We start from the raw sequence: 27,188 nt of genomic DNA, 5'->3' as shown, positions 1-27,188 counted from the left end.
GGATACCCAGGAGCCTCCTAACCTATTTTGGAGGGATCATCCAAGCACATAGTCATGCAACAAACATTTATTAGGCACCTACATCACGCCAGGTGCTATGCCACCTTTCACGGAGGTAAAAAGAGCAGATACTGAACTCACACCTATGGAATAGGACAAGACCCAGACTGGTAGTAGCCCAATCAGAGCGTGTGATCTTGGGTAACTTACTTAACCATTTTATACCTTAGTTACTGAAGAGAGTTTTGTGAAAAGATTAAGTGAGGAGTCAGCGCTGTGGCACAGCAGGTTAAAGGTCCAGCCTGCGGCACCAGTATCCCATATGGGCACCGGTTTAAGTCCCGACTGCTCCACTTTCAATCCAACTCCCTGCTAATGCACCTGGGAAAAGCAGCAGAAGATGGCCCAAGTGCTTGGACCCCTGCTCCCACATGGGAGACCTGGAAGAAGCTCCTGGCTTCAGATCAGCTCAGCTCCAGCTGTTTCAGCCATTTGGACAGTGAACCAGCAGATCAAAGACCTCTCTCTCTCTCTCTCTCTCCCTCTCTCTCTAATTATTTCAAATAAATAAAAAAAAATCTTTAAAAAAAAGATTGAGTTAAATATATGTCATAACAATGCCTGGTAGATAATAAGCACAATGTAAGTGTTACATGTTATTATCTTGGGAGACAAGTAGAAGGGAGAAATTCTATAAACTTGCTCATGCACATGAACTTAACCAACTACAGTTGGAAAATGTTTTTTTTTTAAATTGCATCTGTATTGAATTTGCACAAACATTTTTTTCTTATCATCATTCCCTAATCAATACAGTATGGCACCTATTTGTACTAGGTCTCACAGGTAATTTACAGAAGATTCAAGAACGTGAGAGGACATCCATAGGTTAAGTGCAAATGCTATGTCATTTTACAGAAAAGACTTGGGCATCCACAGATTTTGGTCTCCACACGGGGTCCTGTAACCAGTGCTCCATGGATATCGAGGGAGCACTGTTCAAATACGTATCATATATATGTTAACAAAACATTTCCTGTTACCTTAAATAATTCTACCTCACAAACGTCAAAGATGAAAAGCACAGGGTCTGCAAGAATACTAAGTCAGGGGAGTCCTCATTTAAACTGGGACTCGAGGAAGGAAGACTTCTCGGAGAATGTGACAGTCGAGCTGGAAGCTGAGGAGTGAAAAAGAGACAATGTCCAGCTGCTGGTTCACTCCCCAGACACCTGCAACAACCTGGCTGGAAACGTCCAAGTATTCAAGGCATCCTCTGCTGCCTACCAGGGTGCATTAGCAGGAAGCTGGATCAGAAGCAAAGTAGCCAGAACTCAGACTGGCATTCTGAGAGGAGACGCGGGTATACCAATCAGCAGCTTAACCCATCATGGAATGAAGCCCACCACCTTCGAGTTAATTTGTTTACATGGTATGACATTGGGATTCACTCCTTTAAATGTGGATATCTAGTTGTCCCAGCCCCATTAGTCATTCATGTGAAACATCAACTAACTATAGATATGGAAGTTATTTTTAGACCGTCAATTCCATTCCCATTGATCTGTCTACTCTTATGCCAATACCACACTATTAAGTACTGTAGCTCTGTACTAAGTTTTGAGATTGGAAAGTGGGTCTTCCAAATTTGTTCCTTTTCAAAGTTGTTTGGGCTATTCTGGGTCCCTTGCATTTTTTTTTTTTTTTTTTTTTGACAGGCAGAGTGGACAGTGAGAGAGAGAGAGACAGAGAGAAAGGTCTTCCTTTTGCCGTTGGTTCACCCTCCAATGGCCGCTGCGGCCGGCGCGCTGAGGCCGGCGCACCGCGCTGATCCAAAGGCAGGAGCCAGGTGCTTCTCCTGGTCTCCCATGGGGTGCAGGGCCCAAGCACTTGGGCCATCCTCCACTGTCTTCCCTAGCCATAGCAGAGAGCTGGCCTGGAAGAGGGGCAACCGGGACAGAATCCGGCGCCCCGACCGGGACTAGAACCTGGTGTGCCGGCGCCGCTAGGTGGAGGATTAACCTATTGAGCCATGGCACCGGCCGATCCCTTGCATTTCTATATAAGTTTTAGAATAAGCTTGTCAATTCATGCAAAGGTGTCAGCCAGCATTTTGGAAGGCATTGGAGTGAATCTGTAAACCAGTTTGGCAATTATTACCATGTTTACAACATTAAGTTTTCTGATTCCTGGGAGATGCCTTTTCCATTTATTTAGGTCTTTAATTTGTTTCAATGGTGTGGTTTAGTGCTCAGAATATAAGTTTTGCACTTCTCTTGGTATGTTTATTCTTAAGCATTTTTATCTTCTTTGTGCCAGCCTAATAAAGCACATTATTTTTTAAACCGATTTTAACCTGTCTGAAATCAAGACATATCTTACCACCAAAGGTACATTATATTATGTCAGAGTTGGCAATATTTTTTTCTTAGTGGACATGAACATAACTTAAAATGGATGGTTTGTCAGATTCAATAAATGGTATTAAATGGGACATGTCCATAAAACAGTGGAGATGAAAAGTAGGTACTTGAATCTGTCATTTGGAGAAGAGAGGTTTGAACTGGAGACGGGGAAGTGGAAGTCATCTTAAATGTGTTATTTAAGCCTCAACGGTGGTTGAGATTTCTTCAGGAAGAATGTGGAGAAGACAGGAATCCAGGCTGCAGCAGAAGTTGGGTAGAAGAAGAGCTAGCAAAGGAAGCGTTTCTGTTTCCATTTCAATGTTGTCATGATGGCTGTGGGTTTGTCACTGACAAAAGGCCTGACAGGACCAGGATCTTGTCTCTTTTGTTCTCTAACAAACCTCTGAGCTGAGCACTTTACTACATTTAGATATTAACCTACATGCTGCAGATAAATTGGGAAAAGGCATTCAGAATAACCTGTTTACTTGGGAAATAACAGATTGATCAACTGCCTACTCTTTTGTCTCTGAAAATCCTACATGACTACAAATATATAAGCCTTGTTCGTCTTCAGAGAGGTATTTTGTTCTGTTTTGATTTGGGATAGAGAATGAGCACATGATTATTGCATGTTAACCTAGAATAATTGTCTAAAGGCAGAAGAGGAAAAATAATCAGTAGGCTTACTACTCACAATGAAAACCAGAGATGTATACAAAAATCCCGAGGAGTTCATATGCCATTTGTTGTCACATTTCTATAAGTAGGACACAGCTGGTAGTAATGCTAATTTATCCCTCTTTCTTTTACTGTTTGTCAGATCACAGATGTGGAATTTTATCCACTCTCGTCTTCACTTTTTCCCTTCATATTTCAAATGTCCTAACCATATACAACGTTACCTTCATGCCATACCCTGTAGCAGCTGTTCTCAACCAAGGGTGGTTCTGATTCCCCAGGGAACATCTGACACTACCTGGAGGTATTTTTCATTGTCACAGCTCAAGATGGAGCACTACTGATGTCAAGAGGGTAGAAGACAAGAATTTGCTGAACACCCTACAATCCCGGGACAGACTCCCGAACCATGCGTCATCTGGCCCAAATATCAGTGGTGCTGAGATTAAGAAACTTTACATAGGGGGATGAATTTATGTGTGCAAGAATTTTACAATAAGCTGAAGTGTGAGGGCAAAGTTGATACCTTCACCAAATTCTCAAAGGAGGCATGACTCAGAAATTTAAGCAGCACCGGCTTTAGTGAATATTTTATCTAGGCCATGACAAAGAGATTCTAGAGGTAACAGAAGTCACCATCTAGGGAAGAAAACCCTACCAGCTGGATTTCTCTTTGCACCATCCATGGTCATTCATGGGCAGACAAGACATAGGGATTTCCTTCCTCTGGATCTTCCAGGTACCTTATCCCCCTATCAGCTGTATTAATAGACTACAATGTCTATGGTGTCTAGGAATGATTAAACTAAAGCCTTATGTCAATTAAAAGAATCTGCCAAGGCCGATGCTGTGGCTTAGTAAACTAAGCCTCCGCTGCCAGCATCCCATATAGACACCAGTTCATGTCCCAGCTGCTCCTCTTCCGATCCAGCTCCCTGCCGATGGTCTGGAAAAGCAGAAGATGGCCCAAGTGCTTGGGCCCCTGCACCTGCGTGGGAGACCCGGAAGAAGCTCCTGATAGACCCAGCTCCAGCCACTGCGGCCATTTGGGAAGTGAACCAGTGGATGGAACACCTTTCTCTCTGCCTCTCCCTCAATCTATGACTCTGCCTCTCAAAAAAAAAAAATAAATAATAGAACTTTAAAAAAAAAATCTGCTCTCTTTAGACACAGTTCATTTGCTCAGTACCACTATATTTACCACACTGCTTGTCACTGGGTATAAGATGGTAATGCAAACAGCTTGGAATCTAGTACCAGAGGGACATGAATAAAATTTAAACTGCAACAGGAGGGAAGAGTGAAAAGTGAAGTGTGGGGTGGACATTGTGGCCAAGAGGGTTCAGCTGCCAGGCAGGACGGCCACATCCCAGAGCGCGGGTTGGAGCCCCAGCTACAGCACGTCTAATCCAGATTCCTAATGGGCCTGGGAGGCAGCAGGTGACGGCTTGGCTTCTTGCCACCAACACAGGAGACCCAGGTGGAGCTCCTGGCTCCTGGCTTTTGTCCTTTGCCTGGCCCAGCCCTGGCTGTTGCAGGCATTTGGGGAGTGAACCAGCAGATGGAAGATATTTCTGTGCCTCTTCCTCTCACTTTGTCACTCTTTCAAATCAAAATAAATCTTGGAACTAGGGACTGTATATCTAGACCATTCACGCCCAAGTCCAAGAGGCAGTTAACCCCTTCCTGGCCAAACAATTCCGTGACAGCCACATCCCAGCCCTGGAATTTGGGACAGATTGGGGTACTATCCATATACAACTAATTTCGGGCACTAAGGCAAATTTGGGAGACTGGAGGCTTATGGGCAATTCGAGCATATTAAATATCAAAGTTTTTGTTTTGCGTCACCAATAGATTTAATTAAGAGACCAACATGTACGGGGGTGGGGGGGGGGGCCTTAAGAAAACAGAATAAACTGGTATCTACAGCGCTGTTTCCAGACAATCAGATGTAATAATCTCACGGCTGCCGTTGCTCTTCGTCGGTACCTGTAACCATTTCCCAAAATACTAGCAACTTGAAAGAAGTCTGGTGTTCTATTCCAGGATGATCCCAGAGCCTACAACTGGAATGCTCTTAAAAGCTAGAATTAGGGATTTTGACTGTTTTCATTATGATCGATAACTGGTTGAAGTAGCAAGTTTATCTTGGTTTGAAACTTACACAACGTGTACAGGTATTGAGTCAGCACACGACACCCCATAAATACGTACAACTCTTAGCAAGTTGTTAATGGTAAGCCACCATTTTCCTGGGGCTGTGAGGCTTGAACCCCCAACTCACTAACAACCCCAGGGTAGGAAAACAGCCGGGAGCCTCCGCGCAGGGAGGGACAGGGCGGCGGTGAGAGAACAAAGGCTGCGCGTCTCTGCTCAGTGCCGTCCGCCCCGGCCTCACCGGGACCGGAACCGGGACCAAAACCGCGCGGCCCGCCCAGACCGCGGACCCTGCGCTCCTCGCCGGGGCCCTCCCAGGCCCGGCCCCTCTCAGCCGGTACTTAGGCGGGCGCCGCCGAAACCCGCTCGCCAGCCAGGGAGGCGCACCAGAAGGAAGCGGGGGCAGAGGCCGGGCCGCCGCCCGAGTGAGTGAGCCCGCGGCCGGGCGACTTGCGAAACACGCAGCCGCCCGCGCACCTCCGCCAGCCACGACCGAGGTCACGCGGCTGACAGAGTCGCGTGAAGAAGCCGCCCAGAGAGAGCGTGCCGGAGAGGAGGGGCGCCCGGGAACACAAGGCGACAACCCCGGCACTTCCCGTTCGCCAGGCCCGCCCCCTCGCGCTTATGTAATAGGGGCGCGCTGCCATTGGCCCGCCGACCGGAAAGGGCGCCTGAGTGCGAGAGGGCGGGAGCCGGGGTGGGGTGGGGGTGGGGCGCCGCAGGAAGGCAGGGGGCGGGGCTGCGCGGGGCTGGCGGCGCTGGGGCCACTGGGAGAGCGGCGCGGCGTGCGCGAGCACGAGGCGGAGTGGCCTCCCTCAGGCTGAGGCGGCGGCGGGCGCGCGCGCGCGGCGGCGGCGGCAGCGGCGGCGGGTGTGCGAGGCGCGGGCTGTTGTGCTCCGGCGCTCCTCTTTCCCCTCCTCGGCGGGTGGAGGAGGCCGCAGCGGTGCTGGGAGCGCTCCACCTTCTTCTCTCCGCCAACCTGCCCCGGCCCTCTCGCGCTGCGCGGTCTCCCAGACCAGGACTGTCCCGGTCCCGGTGAGCGGCGGGGGCGGCGCTGGGCGCCCAGGAAGCGGGGTGGAGGCGGGCCGGCGGGGTCCGTGGGGAGCGCCGCGGGGGTCGCGAGGCCGGGGGCCTCCCCGGGACGGCGGGGCCCGGCGCGGGCCGGGGGTGGGGACGCTCCGGCGCCTGCCAGGCCCCTGCAGGTGGCCGGGTCGCACGCGGGCCGCGGCCGCCGAGCGGGGGCAGCCGAGCGGTAACCTTACCCCGGGCGACAGCAGCTGGCCGGTCGCTCGAGGCCGGCCTCCCGGTGCCTCAGGGGTCGGGTTCCGGGCGGCCGCGGCCTCCGGGAGGCGCGTCTCGGGCCGGGGTCCGTGCGGACTGGCGGGCCGGTGGGGGCGGGAAGGAAGGTGCGCGCCGGGCTGCCGCAGGGGTCCGGGCGGCGTTGGGTGGAGCCGACCGAGCCCCCTCCCGGCGCGCGCAGCCGCCCCTCGCCCCAAACGCGTGCAGCTAGCAGCTGGGGTCAGAATGTGGAGCGCGGCCTGGGCCTCCTCCTTTCTGATGCTTCTGGAGAACGAGTCCACTTCCTGGATCCAAAATCCCTTTCTTCTCTTACCTGTTAGGGTTTTTAAAGGATCTTCTTTGGAGCCCGGTTTACTTGTTGCCTCTTGCGAGAGCTCCTTATTTTAGAACATCTCCGTTCTCCCACTTCCCTCTCTGCAGCCCCCTCCGAAAACCACGCGAAATAAGTGTTGCATTAAAAAAAAAAAAAAAAACCAGCATGCAGGTGTTTGTAATAGACCTTTTGCCTTTTAGTTTGTGATATTTAATTAAGGAGCAGCACGCTTAAGATTTGGTAGAAAATTTGATTGGCTTGAGAGCAGGTCATAGGTTGAGCTGTCCACAAGCAGGTGGTTTGTTGGTTTGCATTTTTGCTTTCGGAAAGGAAATAAATGCTGACTGTTGTCAGAAGTTAAGGGGCCCACCCTTGCATTTAGCCTGTTTGATTCAATTTCCTTTACCTGGTGTTAAGCTTTCCTCCTTCATAAGGACAAGTGACTGCTGCGTTTTATTTATTAAAGCGTTTATGGCTTTTTGTTGTTACCGTTGTAAGGTGATCATGGAAAATGGGTTAAACCTATTGTGTAATATAAAATTTTAGAAGTCCTAAATGCAAAAGTTACGAATAATTTCGTGTTTCTAGTGACACTGTTTTGTACAAATCGCTGTATGAAAATGTTATAAAAATAGCAAATAACTTCTAGATAGCAAATAAACTTCTGGAATTACTTGCCTACCATTATGTAAGTTTTTTTTTTTTTTCCAATGTAAAACAGAAGGTTACCCACAAAGCCTGTATATTTATATACATAAAATAGGTCGTATGGAAGAGTTAAGATGTGGGAGAGGACTGAAGTATTCTAAAATAAGGTCCTGATACTAAGGCATTGAGACATAAAGAATGTTATCAAAGTAAAACCATTGGTGCCTTTACATCTGACTACTGTCATCCAAATAATATGTAAATAGCCAAATCTGTTTCCTGGAAATAGGTTTGTAAGCTTGCCGTAACATTTAAACTGAACTTTACTTTGGAAAAAACAAATTCCATTTGCTTAGAACTAGTAAGGATTTGGTTTAAAAAAAAAAAATGGAATCCTAGTCGTCAAGTACTATTACAGCTGGGTATATTTACCATTGTTTGGTGGGAGTGGGGTTCTTCCATTAAGTTGGCATGCTAGATGTTTTTGTAATTGGTAAAATACTCAACTCACATTTTAGAAAAGCTTTGATCCTCTTTATCTTATCTGACTTAGTTCTGTGTTTAATGCTAGTGGGAATTTTTCCAAACATTTATTTATTTTGGTTTCCCCTTTTGGGGAACAGGGAGGAAAGCTTAGTTAAGCCAGCCCACTTTCTGAGTACAGTTGATTTAGATCCATTGTGTGTTCATGTACTGCAGTGACTTAAAAGTTTAAAATTAAATTACAGTGCTAATCAGAACTGTACATAGGAATTCTACTTAGGATCCAGTTTTAATATATTTAAAAAGCAGTTGAGGCTCATAGACCCTATATGAGCAGATTTAACTTGTATTGTCAGTAGAAGTCTTTGATTTTAATGGAAAAGTAAAAGTACTTTTTGGTGACAATTTTGATCTATTTAGGTTCACTTCAGACCATTAGTAATAAAAAATAGATACCCTTACCTTTTTGACAGGTTCATTCTCTCAACTGGGAAGTAACTTAATCTTATTTAACAATTTGCTCAGTAATTCAGCAAAGCCCAATTTTGGGGGAAAATTTAGACTATCACAGTTTTATGAAACAAGTATTTAAGAGAATAGTCCCACCTATTCCTATGCTCTTTAGATGGGCTAACTGATAGCTCTTATTTCTCTTAAAGTTAGAATAATTGCAGATCACAACAATGAATACTGGAAGGGAAAATTACCTTTACAAAATGATCAAATTAAATGACGGTGGGAGGGATTAAACTTTGTTCAGAAACTTTCTCTGGATTACATACAGTAAAAGTACAAACATTTTTAGATGAATTTTTAAAGTAGACCTGGGTGTATATTTGCATTTCTGTTGGATATATCCCAACAGTGGAATTACTGGATCATAGAATAGACACCTACCACAATGGTTGTACCAGTTTATTCTCTTTAAATTTATACTGTATTTTAAAAGTATCATGTGAGACCTTGAAAACGGCTATGTTCTGATTGCTGGATGTTTCTATAAAACCTAAGGCTTCAATGCTTAGAATTTATTACGTTAAATATCTTGTTCTTAATGAACTTTGATAAATTCAGGATAATGAAATTGAACATCTTGATTCTGCTTGGAAAGAGACAAAGTGAAAATGCTTAGATTACTGTATTAGAGAAAATAAAATCACTCTAATGTCTCAACTTCTGATTTTAGATATGGCTCGTGGACAGCAGAAGATTCAGTCTCAGCAGAAAAATGCCAAGAAGCAAGCTGGACAAAAGAAGAAACAAGGACATGACCAAAAGGCTGCTGCCAAAGCTGCCTTAATATACACCTGCACTGTCTGCAGGGTGAGGGGGTCCAGAGACCTTGCTTTCCTTAAACAGCTCTTTCACTATAAATTGGCTTGAATAGATTGAGATTTTACCAACAATGGCAAAGTAGATGCTTTACTTGAAATAGATTAGAGAGCTGGTTAGAAATCCATCTTCATTCACTCAATCTACAAATGTTTTTTGAATGTCTCCTATCATTAGCCCTAATTTTCTTAGGTGCTGGGGACCAGGAATGAACAAAGCATAGTCTGTTGCCTAATGAAGAGTAAAGATGTCTTTAAATGGGTAGAACTTTGTAAGGAAGCTAAATCTGCATTCTTTTTATATGTATATAGCATTTTATTTGAGAGGCAGTTACAAAGAGAAAGAGACAAAAGTGGAGAGAAAGAGATCTTCTATCCACTGGTTCCTCCCCAAATGGAGGAACAACGGCCTGGTCTGAGCCAGGAGCTTCATCTGGGTCTGCCATGTGGGTGGCAGGGACCCAAGCACTTGGGCCATTCTCTGCTGCTTTCTCAGGTGCATCAGCATGGAGCTGGATTGGATTTGGAGCAACCGGGACTTGAGCTAGCATGCATATGGGATACTGGCACTGAAGGCAGTGGCTCAGCCTGCTGCGCCATTTCATTGACCCCTAGATCTACTTTCTTAGTTTAGGTCTGACTACACTATGTAAGATACCAAAGGTGAATGCACCTTTGGTTATGCAGTTGACTTTTTCCCCTCCCCTAAGCCTACAGGTACACTGTCAACAAAACTACATACAATGTACTTGTGCTTGGGGTTTTTACTAGAGTTGAGTTTTATTGGATTTGAAGAATGCTAGTAACACCTATTATTGAGTGCTTACCATGTCCCAGACACTATTCCATGTGTTTTATATGTATTCATCCATTTAATCCACAGAACAATCCTGTGAGACTTTTATTGTTTGCATCTTACAAAAGAGTAAGTTGAGTTGTAGGAGTTAAGAAACTTGGTCTAGGAAGCAGAAGGACTGGGATTCTGGAATTTGAACACATTCCATCTCCTTCATCCACTGCCTCTTAGAGCAGTGTCTGAAGTCCCAAGTGTCTTCTTGCCATATGTAAGCTCACCTCTCTTCAAATTAGTAGATGCAAGTCCCTGAGGAAATATGCATAATGGGGTGCGTCAGGACATGAGTAATTCTCAAGGCCCCTGTTCCTGGGGAGGGTTGATAATATGGACATGAAGGGATCTTGATAAAACATGATTCTTTGAAGTTTATCATCTGTTGGAGTGATTACCAATGAAAAGGAAGCTCGTATCTACACAAAAGTTCTTATTACTCTAGGAGAGAGGGAATTTATTCCATTAAATATCTTGTTTGTGGCCGGCGCCGCGGCTCACTAGGCTAATCCTCCGCCTAGCGGCGCCGGCACACCGGGTTCTAGTCCTGGTCGGGGCGCCGGATTCTGTCCCGGTTGCCCCTCTTCCAGGCCAGCCCTCTGCTGTGGCCAGGGAGTGCAGTGGAGGATGGCCCAGGTGCTTGGGCCCTGCACCCCATGGGAGACCAGGAAAAGCGCCTGGCTCCTGGCTCCTGCCATCGGATCAGCGCGGTGCGCCGGCCGCAGCGCGCCAGCCGCGGCGGCCATTGGAGGGTGAACCAACAGCAAAGGAAGACCTTTCTCTCTGTCTCTCTCTCTCACTGTCCACTCTGCCTGTCAAAAAAAAAAAAACAAAAACAAAAAAATATCTTGTTTGTATTGAACTTTGATAAATTCAGGATAATAAAATTGAGTATCTCTGGTTCTCTTTGGAAAGAGACAAGCTGAAGATAAATTTCACTACATCAGTGATGAAGAAATACGTTGACCTGAAAGTACTAAAGTGGCTCACATATTTTAAAACTCAAAGTCAGCAACTTGAATTTCATGTTTTATGTAATTGAATGCACTGAAGAGTGAATAACTGAAGGTCCTTGCAAGGAAAATCAGTACTGTGTAGTGTAGTATTTAAGAGCTGAAGTACCTGGTAGCTAACAAAGTAGGTCTTGGGCAAATTCAGTTTCAGTTTCCTTATCATGTAAATTGAGGATAATAGGAAGTAAGAATACTGTGCAAGTTCCGTGAGAGCTGAGGTAACATGCTGAACATAATCAGGTTTAGTAAGTGTTACCTGTTATTTGCTTTAAAGAGATAAACAGAATGCTCCATGCTATGTTACCTACCCCTTTATATTTGAAAAGTGGGAATGTTAATTTGTCACAGAATCCCTCATCATATGCATGCCATCGAGGTATAGGAATTTAAGAGTATTTTGTGATAATTGTCAGGAGCAGATTCACAACTTTAAACTGTAGCACATTTTTTTATTTCATAAATAAAGTCCAGCTCTTCTTTTTTTTTGCACATTTTACAAATCAGACACAAATGCCAGACCCTAAGACCTTCAAGCAGCACTTTGAGAGCAAACATCCTAAGACTCCGCTTCCTCCAGAATTGGCTGATGTTCAGGCATAAAGTTGTTTACAGGTAATTGACTCTTTCTGTTGGTTTGTTACTGTCAGGGTTGAGCAGAACTATCTTTTGTAATTGTGGAATGATTTCTGCCTGCTGAGACTTTATTGTTTCCCCCTTTTATATTTAATTTCATCACTAGAACTTATGGTTATTTAAAATTTACTAGAGCAGTTGATAATTGTCAGAAATCCTTTTCCTCGGACCATTTCCTTCCATTGCCTTTGAAACCCCCTAGTTTTTAGTGATGTAGCCAAAAATGGGGAGATAAGTAGATGTTTGGCCAACTCCTGTGCAAGAATGGAGAAGACCAGTGTCCCTGAGTTGCTTTGTTAACTTACTTTATTTACAATGCTTAACACCAGAGCTTCTAAGCATTAAAATATAGGGCAAAATGTAGGCATATACTGTATAGACTTGATAGCTGCTTGAAAATCATCAATCACTTTCTGTGGTTGGGGGTGTCACCCTAGATGGTGGAGCAGGTGAAGAGGCAGTGTGTGTGAATGAATTATTTTTAGTGTAAATTTATCAAAGATCTTGTTGTCAAATCCAGTTTACAAATCTGTCAGAGACTGACTTGATGGGTTTTCTTTGACATATGAGGTGCTTGTAAACTGGGCTTGTGCGAGGGCTGCACTCACTCGGTGCTTCTGTTTTACAGGCGAATCTGTGACACCTCTGACTCTTCTGCTGTCTCAGACCCTAGGTAACAAACCTGCAGCTGCTTTTCTAACAAACTGTTGATCAGCAAAAATACAGGGGCTACAAAAACACTCATTTTTATGCTGTTCCCTTTTGAGCTTCATGCAAAGACAATTCTGTGTAAATGTACAGTTGACTCTGATTTGGAAATCTGGAAATCAGTCCATCCTTGTTATAAAAATTTTTTTACAATTGTAATTATATTGATGTTCATATTGTGTAAAATAACTCATTTAATAAAGTAGTACTTTGATTTTACAACATCACAGGACAAATGGTTCTAGAAATTCTGTTCTAAGTTTCCGCATTATTTGCCTTATACAAATCTTATGAATTCACTAGGTAGAATTGCAAATGCAGTTCTTAATCTTTCTCGGCTCAATGGCAGGTTCGTTAAACTAGACTCATTCATTAAAATTGTGCACACAGTTTTATTGGCAGCTGATTTAGGTGAAGAATGACTGATCTGCTGCCATCATACATTGCAATTATATGTCATTGCCCTCCTCTGATTATTTCCTGTGTTTGAAGTTGGAATGTTTAAACGCGATGTATGACCTATTAGTTGCCAGCTAGTATGCCCTGTAAATATCTAATAAATTCCTAAAACCAGTTCTGGATTGTCAGCCCTTCTGAAAGATTAGGTTTTGAAGAATATGCCATAATGAAATGACCATTAAGCCTATTGTTTAGTAAAAGATATGATGGAATGAACATGGTAAAACCAGTAAAGATAGACCTTTGATAAATTATATAGAGTCTTTCAAAATTCTTCACGTTCTTTATTTTGGAATCAAAACAATTTTTAGAGGAGTTTTTGGAAGGGATTAACTATTTGGCCAATTTTTATGATTAAATTTTTGCATTAAGAGGAAGATTGGAACGGCTTGTGGCTAGGTTAATTCTCAGACTCTCTCCTAAGTCAGTAGTTGATTTTAGGAGTTTATTTTGTGCTCGTTCCTGAACTAACAGACTTTGTGTATGATGTGACTTCCATCTGAACTAGAAAATCTTCACGTTGTTTTGGATCTAAGGATGGGGAAGGGGGTTTGTTCAAATGGATGAAGTGAATCTCTCCCAATTAATGAAGACTTAATTTTAGGGTTCTTCTAATTTGCTTTTGTCAGCTGTTGTACAAATGGAACTGTTGTAACATGGAATAAATTTTAAAATTAATATAATAATAAGAACACTAAAATATTTGCTGGTGTAATTGCTGAAAGCTGCAGATTGCTCCTGTGGATTGCAAAGTGCACTCACTGTGTCTGCCCTAACTCGTCACTGTGTTTGTTCTGTGGTTCTGAATATTCTGCCCACCGCGTTTGTCTTCACTATAGTTTATACCTTACAATAAGATACTCCCAAGGAAAAGCTTCAGTGCCGATAGTTTCCTAGCAATTCCTGTTTTCATACCTTTGCTTTAAAATACAGTTCTTCTGTTTCATGTATTTGATTTCCTAAGTTTCGAATTTAGTATCTGTTGTTTTCTAATATGTTGATTACCAGGACATTAGAATTTTATCTTATTTCTTGAGTGGGTATTACAGTTCTGGTTAAATTACAATTTAAAAGTTAAAAAGTGCTTTGAGTATATGTTTATATTTAGTAACAAATCATTTAAAGGCCATTCTTGCATTTTGGTTTAGTTTTTTCATTTGTTTTACTGACTGTAATTCAGAAAAAAAGGTTTTTTTGTTCTTGTATTTAACACTTTTTATAAGCAGCTGAAGACACCATATTTAGTCCTTTATCTAAGGTGGGGAAGTAGCTGCATTGATCTTACCTGAGATTAATTCTGATACTTCATGTGGATATTATTAGTAAAACCCCCTTTTCATTGTGCTTAAGTCAAATCTACTATAGGAGAAGATTGCAAGTTTGTTTTAAACATCCTTGTAATTTAATTTGAAGATTCTAACTGATCACAGCAAAGTTTGTTATAAAACTTATGGTGTCTTCAAAGACTTGATAAAATACACTGAGAGAGAAATGGTCCATTTGTTTCTGTATTTCCATTAGTTGCCAAAAGGAATGGGGTTAAGTTTAAACTTGTTTCCATTCTCTTCATATGCATATACATCCCCATGTTTAACTGACACACTGGGGCCTCAGTTGTGTGCTGTACTGTCTTATTAAAGAAGCTATTAAAGAAAACTAAACTAGTCTAATTTCTTGGACATTCTAGGAGGTTTTAATATTGCCTCTTTTGTTTCTTTTTGAACTTAGAATTGTCTTTGTAGTGTAGCTTAGTAGTTAGAAGGGTGTGGCAGAGATTTTTTTCATTTTTCATTGTGTTTCCTACAGTCTGACTTTTGGATTTGTAGAGACTTAAAAGTGAATGGGAAGTTTGTCATGTTGAAGTAAGTCTGTTGTTCGAAGGGGGATGTAATTGACTATTAACATGAAAATAATTTTTAAATGGAAAATGTGTAGGTTAATTGAATTGGGTGGGTAAATCCTTAATGACATTGATTAAGATTTTGGTCAGAGTTACATACTTAGAGTGTATAGCAGCAAAGATTAACATGAAGGGGTTGTATTGTTGAGACTTTATACTCTGAAATACTTCAGGCTAACCTAATTTTATCATGAAAGTTTTAGAAAAATCAGAAGAGCTTCCAGTGTATATATAGATTTAATAGAATACCTACTTGATTAAGAAAATGGAAGTTTTATGAGTCAAAGTTTAATTTGTTATTGTGGACTACCATAATAAACTGAAAATATCTATGATTTTAGATGTTCTTTAGATAAGCCCTTTAGTGGGTTGCTAATTGTTTTTAGACAGCCATCTGGAGCTTCATGTCTTTGTATATGGTTTGACTCCAAAGGTACAATCTGCACATTCAGAGGCAGACCACTTAGAGTCAGATGGGCATGTCCTTAGTGTGAGGTAATTGTGTTAAGGTGGTTTTTTTTTTTGTTTTTTTTTTTTTTTTTGTTTGTTTGTTTGTTTGACAGGCAGAGTAGACAGAGAGAAAGGTCTTCCTTTTTCCATTGGTTCACTCCCCACAATGGCTGCTGTGGCCAGCGCACCACGCTGATCCGGAGCCAGGAGTCAGGTGCCTCTCCTGGTCTCCCATGCGGGTGTAGGGCCCAAGCACTTGGGCCATCCTCCACTGCACTCCTGGGCCATAGCAGAGAGCTGGTCTGGAAGAGGAGTAACTGGGACAGAATCCAGCACCCTGACTGGGACGAGAACCCGGTGTGCCGGCGGCACAGGCGGAGGATTATCCTATTGAGCCTCGGCGCCGGCCTAAGGTGTTTTATATATATATATATATATATATATATATATATATATATATATGGCATTCTTTATCATTATTATTTTGTTTTGTTCTGTTTTTTTGACAGGTAGAGTTATAGACAGTGAAAGAGAGACACAGAGAAAGGTCTTCCTTCCGTTGGTTCACTCCCCTAATGGCCGCTACGGCCAGCGCTGTGCCAATCCGAAGCCAGGAGCCAGATGCTTCCTCCCGGTTTCCCATGCAGGTGCAGGGACCCAAGCATTTGGGCCATCCTCTGCTGTCCTCCCAGGCCACAGCAGAGAGCTGAACTGGAAGAGGAGCAACCAGGACAGAACCGGCACCCCAACTGGGACTAGAAACTGGGGTGCCAGTGCCACAGGCAGAGGATTAGTCAAGTGAGCCACGGCACCGGCCTCTGTATCATTATTAATGATGGCTAATGACTTTGTAAACCACATAAATACCTCACTTTATCATTACCTTCTGTATTATAGAATTCAGGTTGGTACTTATTAACATTCTATTTTATTAACATTTTAATTGCCAGGAAGTGCTTACTGCATACTGTTTCCTGTATAATGTAGTAGTATGTCTCAAAATGGGCTCTGTAGGTAGGGTGACCCTATGTTTGAGTTTGCCAAAGACAGTCTTAGTTTAAATACTAACACTAAGCCTATTTTATATAAATTGTTAACTACTAAGATATCTCATTATTTATCTTAATAGTACCTCCTTTTACTTAAATGTGTCAACTAGTTTATGAGTCGACCTATCAAACATCTGAGGTACTTTTTTTTTGTAATATAGTGTATTTTAAAAAGTTCCCTACAATACCCAGAAATTCTAACTCATTAAAATAGAATCTGTGATAGTGGCAAGGTGTATAAAGAATTTGAATCTATTTTTACTTAATTTTTTGGCCCTACTATGACATAATATCTGATAAAATGAATTAGATTGTAAAATTTTGAAATGCCTTTATTCACACTCATAAAAGTAGTATATTGTTTGTACTAAGTTCAGACTTTTTAGAGATTTATTTACTTACTTGAAAGAGTTGAGGGAGAGACAGATCCTTCATCTGCTGGTTCATTCCCCAGATGGCCACAACAGCCAGACTGAAGCCAGGAGCTTCATTTGGGCAGGGGCCCAAACACTTGGGTCATCTTCCATTGCTTTTCCCATGCCATAAACAAGGAGCTGGGTCAGAAGTGGAGCAGCTGGGACATGAACCTGTACCTGTATGGAATGCCAGCATGGCAGGTGGTGTCTTTAATGCTACGCCATAACAGCAGCCCCAAAGTTCAGACTTTTATTCCCTCATGATCTTTGCACCTAAAAGACTTATATAAACAGGCACTTGGGATGAGAGGTAGGACACCTTTGCTAATGTAAAATATAAAAATCCATTGTAAGGTAGACAAACACTGGGATAACTGTAATAACCAGCATTAAAAAAAAAAAAAAAGATTTATTTATTTGAAAGAGTTCCACAGAGAGAGAGGAGAGGCAGAGACAGAGGGGTCTTCCATCCGCTGGTTCCCTCCCCAATTGGCCACAACGGCTGGAGCTGTGCTGATCTGAAGCCAGGAACCAAGAGCTGCTTCAGGGTCCCCCACATGGGTGCAGGGGCCCAAGGACTTGGGAACCAGCAATTTTTGATACAGGAAGCTTCCATACTCTCTTGATCTGAATCTCTGAAATTTTGTTTTCAATAAACTCTTGGGGTCAGCGTCATGGCATTTCAGGTAAAGCTGCTGCCTGCAAGGCTGGTACCCCAGATAGTCACAGATTCATGTTCTGGCTGCTCTATTTCCAATCCAGCTCCCTGCTAAAGGCCTGGGAGAAGCAGCAGAAGGTAACCCCAGTGTTTGAGCCCCTGCCACCCACATGGGAGTCTCAGATGAGACTTGTGGTTTTGGCCTGGCCCAGCAGAGGCCATTGTGGCCATCTGGGGAGTGAACCAGCAGATAAAAGATCTCTTTCTCTAACTCTGAAATAAATAAAATCTTAAAAGTTTTCAAATGCTTTTAAAAAACAGAATTTTATGTATTTGAAAGGCAAAAAGAGAGCTTCCATCCTCTGGTTCACTGCCCAAATGGCCACAATAGCCAGGGCTGGGCCAGGTGAAAGCCAGGAGCCTAGAACTCCATTCTGGTCTTCTGTGTGGATGGCAGGCCCAGACACTTGGGCCATGAGCAATTGCTTTTTCAGGTGTATTAGAGAGCTAGATCAGAAGCAGAACAGCCAGGACTCTAGCTGGCACTTCGTTGTGGGATGCTATGTTGCAGGCAATGGCTTATCCCACTATGCCACAGACCAGCCCCTTAAAATGCTTTCAGACCCACAGAACAGTTGTTACACAAGAGAGTTATCGTGTATCCCCCACCCGATTTCATTTCTCCTAATGTTATAGGCTTGTAGTACGATGTCCTCTTCTGTTTCAGGATCCAGTCTAGGACAGCACCTGGCGTCCAGTTACTGTTTCTCCTTGACCTTAGTTGTCCGTGACAATTTTCCAGTCTCCCCCTTCTTGTATCTGACCTTGACGATTTTGAGGTGTATGGGTTAGATATGTTGTAAAGTGTTCCTCAATTTGGGTTTGTCTGCTTTTCTCATAATGATTACAGTGAGGTAACAGGCTTTTTGGAGAGAAGAATATAGAGGTGAAGAGCCCTTCTCATTATGTCTTCTTGTGGGCACAGGATCGCCACACGGCATCACTAACGTGGTAGCCCTCATCCCTTGGTGTCTGCTAAGTTTGTACCGTGGAAAGTTACCATTAACCTTTCGGTAGGTTATCTTTCAAGAGTAAGTTCATCCCTCAAAGGGAGTGGGGATGAAGTTCTGCTTTCTGGAGGGGAAAATATCTGTGTACTTGTATATTATTTTAAGTTCTTATTCTCCATTTGTTCAGTCACATTTATATGGATCCGTAACCTAGTACTTTTTACATTTTATGTAAATGATTATGGCTTTGACCACTGAGATCTCTTCCAGGGTGATCCTGGACCCTCTGATGTGCCTCATTCTTTCGTTTTTTGTGCACTTGCTAATTTTTGGAACTACAAGATAGTCCAGGCTCACCTCACATTTTCACTGCTCAACCCGTCTAATGTGCCATTTCTCCAAGTAGCTTGAATTCCTTTTATTGGGGAATGATATTTAGAAACCTAGTGCTGAGTGGGAGTTGTTGGAGTTTATTGTTCATAATTATTATGAAGTTCGCATTGCACTTTTCCCCCATTAGGTCAAATTTGAGAGTTTACAAAAGGAAGAGTATCTTTAGTATCATTCAAGGATGAACTCTGAGTTGTTTGCACACTTTTTTTTTTTTTTTTTTTTTTTGACAGGCAGAGTGGACAGTGAGAGAGAGAGACAGAAAGAAAGGTCTTCCTTTGCCGTTGGTTCACCCTCCAATGGCCACCATGGCCAGTGTGCTGCGGCCGGCGCACCGCCCTGATCCAATGGCAGGAGCCAGGTACTTCTCCTGGTCTCCCATGGAGTGCAGGGCCCAAGGACTTGGGCCATCCTCCACTGCACTCCCTGGCCACAGCAGAGAGCTGGCCTGGAAGAGGGGCAACCAGGACAGAATCCAGCGCCCCGACCAGGACTAGAACCCTGTGTGCTGGCGCCGCAAGGTGGAGGATTAGCCTAGTGAGCCGTGGCACCGGCCTGTTTGCACACTTTTACTGAAGCCTTATATTTCAGGTCACTAATGTACTTATTTATTTATTTGACAGAGTTAGACAGAGAGAGAAAGGTCTTCTTCCGTTGGTTTATCCCCCAAATGGCTGCTACGGCCGGCGCTGTGCTAATCCGAAGCCAGGAGCCAGGTGCTTCTTCCCAGTCTCCCATGCGGGTGCAGGAACCCAAGCGCTTGGGCCATCCTCCACTGCCTTCCTGGGCCACAGCAGAGAGCTGGACTGGAAGGGGAGCGACCGGGACTAGAACCCTGTGTCCATATGGGATGCTGGAGGCGGAGGATTAACCAAGTGAGTCACGGCACCGGCCCCCACCAGTGTACTTATTGAGAATAATATATGTGAGGTTGCATTTTCACTTGCAAAGTATTATATAAAGGCAATATATTATACAAAGAAACGGAGCAAAGGTCCCTAACATTTATTTACATGCGTTTAGGCTGTATGGTTAAGTGCTAGGTTATGTCTTAAAGATAATTTCTACAGGAATATAGAAGGAGGTATGCATAGATACGGGATCATGGCTTGAGGGTAAAGCATCTGTTTGTGCCTGGAAGAATGGAGAGTCAGCTGAGGGAGGAGGAGGAGTCAGTAAGGAAAGCAAGGGTCGGGGTGGCTGAGTGAGCAGAACCTCAGGCCAGTACATAAAGTTTCTCAGAAAGTGAGCAGGTCGGCCAGAGCTTGGGCATGTGAATGCAAGCCTGTGAGCCCAAGGGTAAGAGTGGGGAGAAGTTGTTAGGATAGGATCAGATTGAGTAATGCCTGCACACTGCAGTAAATTATCCAAATTACTCCTAACATGGATCTTTTAAGGGTCTGGGGGCAAGGGAGTGAAATACTGGGGGTCTATTAGGAATATTTATCTATAGGTGAAATACTGTGTTGTTGCCCTTTTTTTTTTTTTTTTTTTTTTATTTATTTATTTATTTGAAAAGCAGAGTTAGAGAGAGAGGTCTTCGCTCCCCAGTTGGCCACAACGGCCGGAGCTGAACTTATCTGGAGCCAGAGCTTCTTCCAGGTCTCCCACACAGGTGTAGGGGCCCAAGGACTTGGACCATCTTCTACTGCTTTCCCAGGCCATAGCAGAGAGCTGGATCAGAAGCGGAGCAGCCAGGACTCGAACCGATGCCCATATGGGATGCCGGCATTGCAGGCAGCGGCTTTACCCGCTGCGCCACAGCGCCCGGCCCAGGTACTGTTTGATGGTGATTACAACCTCTTGTATCTGTCACTGTTTCCTAAGGGAGTATATTGTCTATAACTTAAGGGTTGTTCAAGGTTATTATGAATGTATATTAACAGGCAGGACCTTGACTGTTCTAATGCACTGATCCTGCTAGATCTCAAAGAGCTGTGTTAGGGATATTTGTCTCTGTGCTAAATGGTCCATGGCAGTAGTTAGTATGTCTACATGATGTTGATTGTCTTCTATTTCATTATAAAAGTGATACTTTTTTTTAAAGATTTATTTATTTATTTGAAAGAGTTACACAGAGAGAGAGAGAGAGATGCCTTCCATCCACTGGTTCATTCCCCAGTCGGCCACAATGGCCAGAGCTGAGCTGATCCAGAGCCAGGAGCCTCCTCCGGGTCTCCCATGTGGGTGCAGGGGTCCAAGGACTTGGGCCATCCTCCACTACTTTCCGAGGCCACAGCAGAGAGCTGGATCGGAAGCAGAGCAGCCGGGTCTTGAACCGGCGCCCATATGAAGTGCTGGCACTGCAGGTGGCGGCTTCACCAACTACGCCACAGCGCTGGCCCCAAAAAGGAATACTGTTTTAAAAATTTGTTTACTTAATTTATTTGAAAAGCAGGGTCATACTGAGTTTTTTGATTCATTGGTTCACTTACCAAATACTTGCAGCAGCCTGAACTAAGACAGGAGGAAGACAGAGCTGTGGAATCCGTTGGATCTCCCATGTCCGTGCCAGGAACCCGAGTACTAGGGCCATCATCTGCCTCCTGGACACATTATCAGGAAGCTGGATCAGAAGAACAGAGTAGCTAGGACTCAAACCAGGTACTCCAATATGGGATGTGAGCATCCAAGCAGTGGCTTAACCCACGATGCTACAATGGCCACCCCAAAAGTAATACATTTTGACACACATTTCATTATATTTAGAAATCTAGAGAACATAATAAAGTTGAATTTTTTATTTAATTTATTTTTTTAAAGAGCATTTAGCGGCTCTCATGTAACTGAAGATGCCCAAATCAGGCATCGCCTACCATTCGAGCTCAAGTGATATCACAGTGACACCATTTCTTTTCTTTTTTTTTTTTTTTTCAAGCTTTATTTATTTGCAAGTCAGACTTACACAGAGAGGAGAGAGGGAGAGAAAGAGTCTTCCATCCGATGGTTCACTCCCCAAATGGCCACAAAGGCTGGAGCTGCGCCAATGCGAAGCCAAGAGCTTCTTCTGGGACTCCCACAAGGGTGTAGGGGCCCAAGGAGTTGGGCCATCATCTGCTGCTTTCCCAGGCCACAGCAGAGAGCTGGACTGGAAGTGGAGCAGCCAGGTCTAGAATTCATGCCCATATGGGATGCCGCGCTTCAAGCCAGGGCATTAACCCACTGTGCCACAGCACCGGCCCCTAAAGTTGAATTTTTTAAAATTTACCAGGGGGTGGATATGGTGGTACAGCACTTGTGACAGATATCAGCATCCCATCAGAGTGCTAGTTTGTGTTCTGTTGTGTCCGCATCTGATCCAGCTTCCTGTTAATGTGCCTGGAAAGGCAATGGATGATGGCTCAAGTACTTAGGCCCCTGCCACCCATTTAGGAAACCCAAATGGGGTTCCTGGTTGCTGACTTTGAGCCAGCCCCAGCCTCTGGCTGTTGGTCTGTTTGAGTAATGAACCAGCAGATGGAAGATTTCTGCCTTTCAAATAAGTAAGTAAATTTTTTTAAAAAAAATTGTTTTTATTTATTTTGAGAGGTAGAGAGGTCTTCTGTCCGCTAGTTCGCTCCCCAGATGGCTGCAAGGGCTGGAGCTATACCGATCTGGAGCCAGGAGCTTCTTCCAGTCTCCCACATGGGTGCAGGAGCCCAAGGACTTCAGCCATCTTCTACTGCTTTCCCAGGACATAGCAGAGAGCTGAATTGGAAGTGGAGCAGCCAGGACTAGAACTGGTGCCCATATGGGATGCCAGCGCCCCAGGCAGAGGATTAACCTGCACCACAGCACCAGCCCCAAAATAAGTAAAAAAATTTTTTTAAAAATAGAAACATTTGGTGAATAGTCTCACACACACATACTTGCACTATGTGGGCACAGAGCACATGGATAGTTAAATTAGTGCATACTGAATTTTGCAGTCCTTCCTTTCATGTGATGTCTTTGTACTATATAATTTAACAGAACAAGTGGGGTTGTAAGCCTTGTGTAAGTGGGATTTTTGTGGCTGCATACTAACCCATTGGGTAGGTTTGCTAGTAAGAAGCTTTTTTTAACCATTTCCTTGTTGTTGGACATCTTAAGCTTCCTCTAATTTTTGTTTAAGGCATTATTTACATGTTTTGAATTACGTATCATAAAATTTTAGAGCTCTTGTGCAAGCAGGTGATCAGATTCTGAAGTGTATAATATTTTGTTAAAACAGAGAATGAGAAAGAACCAGAGTTGCAGACTAGAGAGAACACTGGGTCAGGCTGCCTTGGCCCAGCAGTGTTTGCTCAGTACCTTTGTTTGAATATTTTGTCTTGAATTTGGTAGTTCAAGTATGATGGGTTTTCTTCATTTCTAGCAGAAGTCAAGCACTTTAATTATATATGTTAGCCAGATGCAGTTCCTGTCCGTGAATTGTCCACTGCCCATGTATTTGCTAGGATCTTCTAACTCAATCTGCTGTCCACAGTAAACTAGGGAGAACTGCAAGTTGCCAGGGAACATCAGGCAACTAAAGTTGTGAAACCCATAAATTATTTTACACGGAGTATAAAATTATAGGCTCTGTACACGCTACTTGCTGGAAGTCTTAACTGCCAGGGAAATAAAGTATAAAACCACAGCTTACGTTTTGGGCATACTTTTTTATCCAAGTCTAATGAGATTTTTGATTTATTGGTGCCTGCCTGCTGTGAAGATAGAGGGAAAGTAAATTTTATGACATTAAGTCAGTTTAGCAAGTTATAGTAACAAAATAGCCTTGTCTTCATGTTTTCAGGTATTAGATTTCCATTTTGTTGGGTTCTACTAGCGCATATTTACACATACAGATTTTCATGGTAACAAAAGAGACTGATTTATAAGTCTTGCTAATGATATTTCTGATAGGAACAGAGTTCTTTACCTAAAAGGAAGCTTGTAAAACCTGGGGATTTAAAACTAGAGTCAGATGACCTAGTGAGAAAGCTAGGAAACACCTAAGTTCAAAATGGGCTCTGCTTTTTCCTAGCTAAGCTTGGACAGGTTACCTCATCTTTATCAGTTACAGTGCCTTGAATCAGCTTTTATAAGATACAGACACTTAATAGCTACCTCAAAGGATTGTTACAAGTTAATAAAAGATAAGGACAAGCACCTGTGCAGTCACTGGTGCTCAGTAACCGTTAGCTCTCTCTCCCCCTTGCCTCTGTCCCTCATCCCATGGAATGTGGAACATTCTCTGACTTCCCACATGCTCTTCTCCTTTGTGCCTCTTTCTGCTTGTATATCTGATGAGGAATGAAATGTTTCTTCGCTACCCAACCCCAGTCTCTTGTGGAAATGCTGCCCATTCAAAGTGCTCAGCACTTTAAATAAACTAAATGAATGCACATACATATGAAACAAGACTGCAAACTAAAAAAAAAAAGTGTCAGAAGACTACATTTTAGAAGGGCAGAGTTCCTGAAAAGTGGAAAAGTGCGCCTTTATTTTTGGTAAAGCAGGAATATCAAGGAATGAGAGTTGGCTAGTGTAAGGAAAAAAGGACAGATTGGTGCCTCCTCAAGGCAGGACACCAAAATGTTAGGAAAAGAGGCACAGAGCAGTGAGGAGACAGAATACAAACTTGCAGCCAGGCTCAATTTATTCGAGAAAATAAATCCACAGAGGTCTACCAACTGCCATCATGCTCGCAGAGCGAACAGGTGGCAGAGGCCTTGACCCTAGCAGACTGGGCCTTTTTATATCTTAGGTGGGCTGGGGTGGGAGGTGGGGCAGTAGGCGGAGATGAGCTTCTCCATACTGGTCTTAAGTTTTTCTCACTGGCTTCTAAACCTGGGGAGCAATGCAGGGGGTGAGATTGAACTGGTCTCTGGAAAGAAGGCAGGGGTAACAAGAAACCTAAAATGGTGGGGGCTTTTGTCCTTGTTCCATCAGCTAGGTGTTGCCTTAGCAACTTAAAGAGAATGTGGTTTTTGTTGAGTTTGTACTTGGCCTTGATTAATTACAACACAGAAGGATATAAGAATTTGACAGTAGGTCTGAACTGCTGTCAATCTAGGAAAGTGATAAAAGACGAAGAACCTAATTAGAAGACTAGAGATAAATGATTTATGTCTTGATTTTTTAAAAAACACAGAAAATATTGAAAGTGCAGAATTATAAATTTGCTCTTGGTTTCTGCTTATTTACATTTATCTTTATACTCTGAACCTCCTCTTTGCTTAATTAGATTGTGGACTAATTTCATGTGTAGTTTTATTTCCAGACTTTCCCCTCAGTGACATTTATTTCCCCTTCACAACCACAAAGTTTCTCCTGGAGCACAATTCCAGACACAGTCTCCTCCTCTGAAGCCCAGGGTACTCTCTGGCCTCCCAGATAAGCACACACTCCTGGACTAAAGATAAGTCCCCTTTGGTCTGGCTCCAGTGTGTGCTGCCAGCCAGCCCCTCTGCTGTCATACCTCTGTCAAGCTGAACTAGCGCTCACGCTATCCCTTTTACTCCCCACGTGGTCTTTCTCTTAACTAAGGTGCCCTCGTCCTCTGCCATTTCCTTGTCCTCCCTCCAAGGTTGTCCGTTCTAATGGGATCATTGTAAGGCCGCCACAAAACACACCAAACACCGGAGCAAGGGAAAGAGTTTATTGGTGAAGGAAACCAACAGACTGGAGGGAGGGAGGGAAGAAGGAAAAAGCCTAAGAGAGATCAAGAGAGAGAGACACATATTCAGGAACAGGTCCTTTTAAACCTTTGCCAGGGAGTGGGCAGGGAAGTAGGAACAGCGAACCCCATTAGGGTGGGAGTGGAGCTGGCTCCTGTGGTTGGGCCATGTGGTCACCTGGCTTCCAGCAATGACTGCGGGAGCCAGAGCCTAGGATGGTATGGGGGGATAGATTGCGCCACAGATAAGACTGCACCATTTTACTAACAATCATGCTTTCTAACCTTCTTAGCCACTAGGAGTAATCTTTTTATCATTTTGTGTACTTTTCTTTATGATCTTTGGGATCTTATTTTTGTGTCTACTTGACTTTTTTTTTTTTTTTTAAGGTTGATTTATTTGAAAGGCAGAGTGACAGATCTTGCATCCTCTAGTTCACTTTCCAAATGGCCTCAGTGATCAGGACTGGATGAGACCAGAGTCACAAGTCTGGAACTCCATCTGGGTCTTTGATGTGGCCCAAGTACTGGGGTTATCTTCCACTGCTTGCCTAGCGCATTAGTGGGATTGGAAGTGGAGCTGCCAGACTCTTAACCTGCACCCCAGTACAGGATGCGAGTTTAACCTGCTGCCAGCACCAGCCCAGTACTTCGTAGTTTATGACTGTGCGTGTACCTATTATCTTTAAATATATAATTTTTCTCTGAATTGCAACAAACCATTGTCATTGCTTTTATGCATTACTTCTTAGAGAATATTTTTGGGAGCACTAGCATTGTGGCGTAGCGGAATAAGCCACAGCCAGAGTCATCCCATATGGCCATCAATTCTAGTCCCCACTGAGCCACTTCCTATCCAGGTCCCTGCTAATGTGCCTGGGAAGGCAGTGGAGGATGGCCCAAGTGCTTGGGTCCCTGTACCCACGTGAGAGACCTGGAAGAAGCTCCTGGCTCCTGGCTTCAGCCTGGCACAACCCTGGCTGTTATGTCCATTTGGGGAGTGACCAACAGACAGAAGATCTCTGTCTGTCTCTGTCTTTCCCTCTCTGTAGCTCTACCTTTCAAATATTTTTAAAATTTTTTTAAATTTTATATCTTTAGGTTACTAACACCTTAAGAGGAGTGTTCATTATATTATAGGCGTGTGGAAGAGCTTACAAAGTTTTTCTTTTTAGAGTTGCATATTATAATAGACTTGAAATCAAGGAACAGCTCAATAATGCATCTAATTTTAGCAAGTCAGTAATACATGGCAGTCTTTTTTAAAAAAAAAATACTATTTATTTGAAAGGCAAAGTTACAGAGAGAATGGGAGAAACAGAGATCTTCCACCTGCTGGTTCACTCTCTGGCTACAACGGCCAGAGCTGAGCCACACCAAAGCTAGGGAGCCAGGAGCTTTTTCCAGGTCTCCCATGTGGGTGCAAGGGCCCAAGTGCTTGGGCCGTCTTCTGCTGCTTCCCAAGGTTATTAGTATGGAGCTACATTAGAAGTGGAGCAGCCAGACTCAAACTGGAGTGTACAGGGAATGCCAGTATTGCAATCAACAGCTTAACCTGCTACGTCACAGCACTGGCTCCCACATGGTAATCTTGATAGCAAGGTGGTATACAGGCATATAATATAGGTGAATGAACCAAGCTTATGTTGAACTTCTGTACTAGTAGATGTGTATCAATCTGGTTGAATTCTGTATAGCTCTGTCCTACCCACT

The 27,188-nt window shown here is 43.6% G+C and overlaps 1 non-coding gene across 2 annotated transcripts; it reads left to right on the top strand.

Annotated features, from left to right (window-relative positions):
* Positions 1-5,515: 5,515 nt before the first annotated feature.
* LOC100342951 (uncharacterized) lies at positions 5,516-12,748 on the top strand. 2 transcript variants are annotated; one of them, XR_011389276.1, is made up of 4 exons: positions 5,516-5,671; positions 9,176-9,312; positions 11,685-11,792; positions 12,442-12,748. It is a non-coding gene; the product is annotated as an uncharacterized protein (transcript). The 2 variants fall into 2 exon arrangements; XR_011389275.1 differs by having other exon boundaries at positions 5,518-5,872.
* Positions 12,749-27,188: the final 14,440 nt, after the last annotated feature.

The sequence above is a fragment of the Oryctolagus cuniculus genome, chromosome 6 (genome assembly GCF_964237555.1).
Source record: "Oryctolagus cuniculus chromosome 6, mOryCun1.1, whole genome shotgun sequence".
In the NCBI taxonomy this organism is placed as follows: domain Eukaryota; kingdom Metazoa; phylum Chordata; class Mammalia; order Lagomorpha; family Leporidae; genus Oryctolagus; species Oryctolagus cuniculus.
The sequence above is the reverse complement of the archived record's forward strand: the minus strand, read 5'-3'. Positions and strand labels throughout refer to the sequence as shown.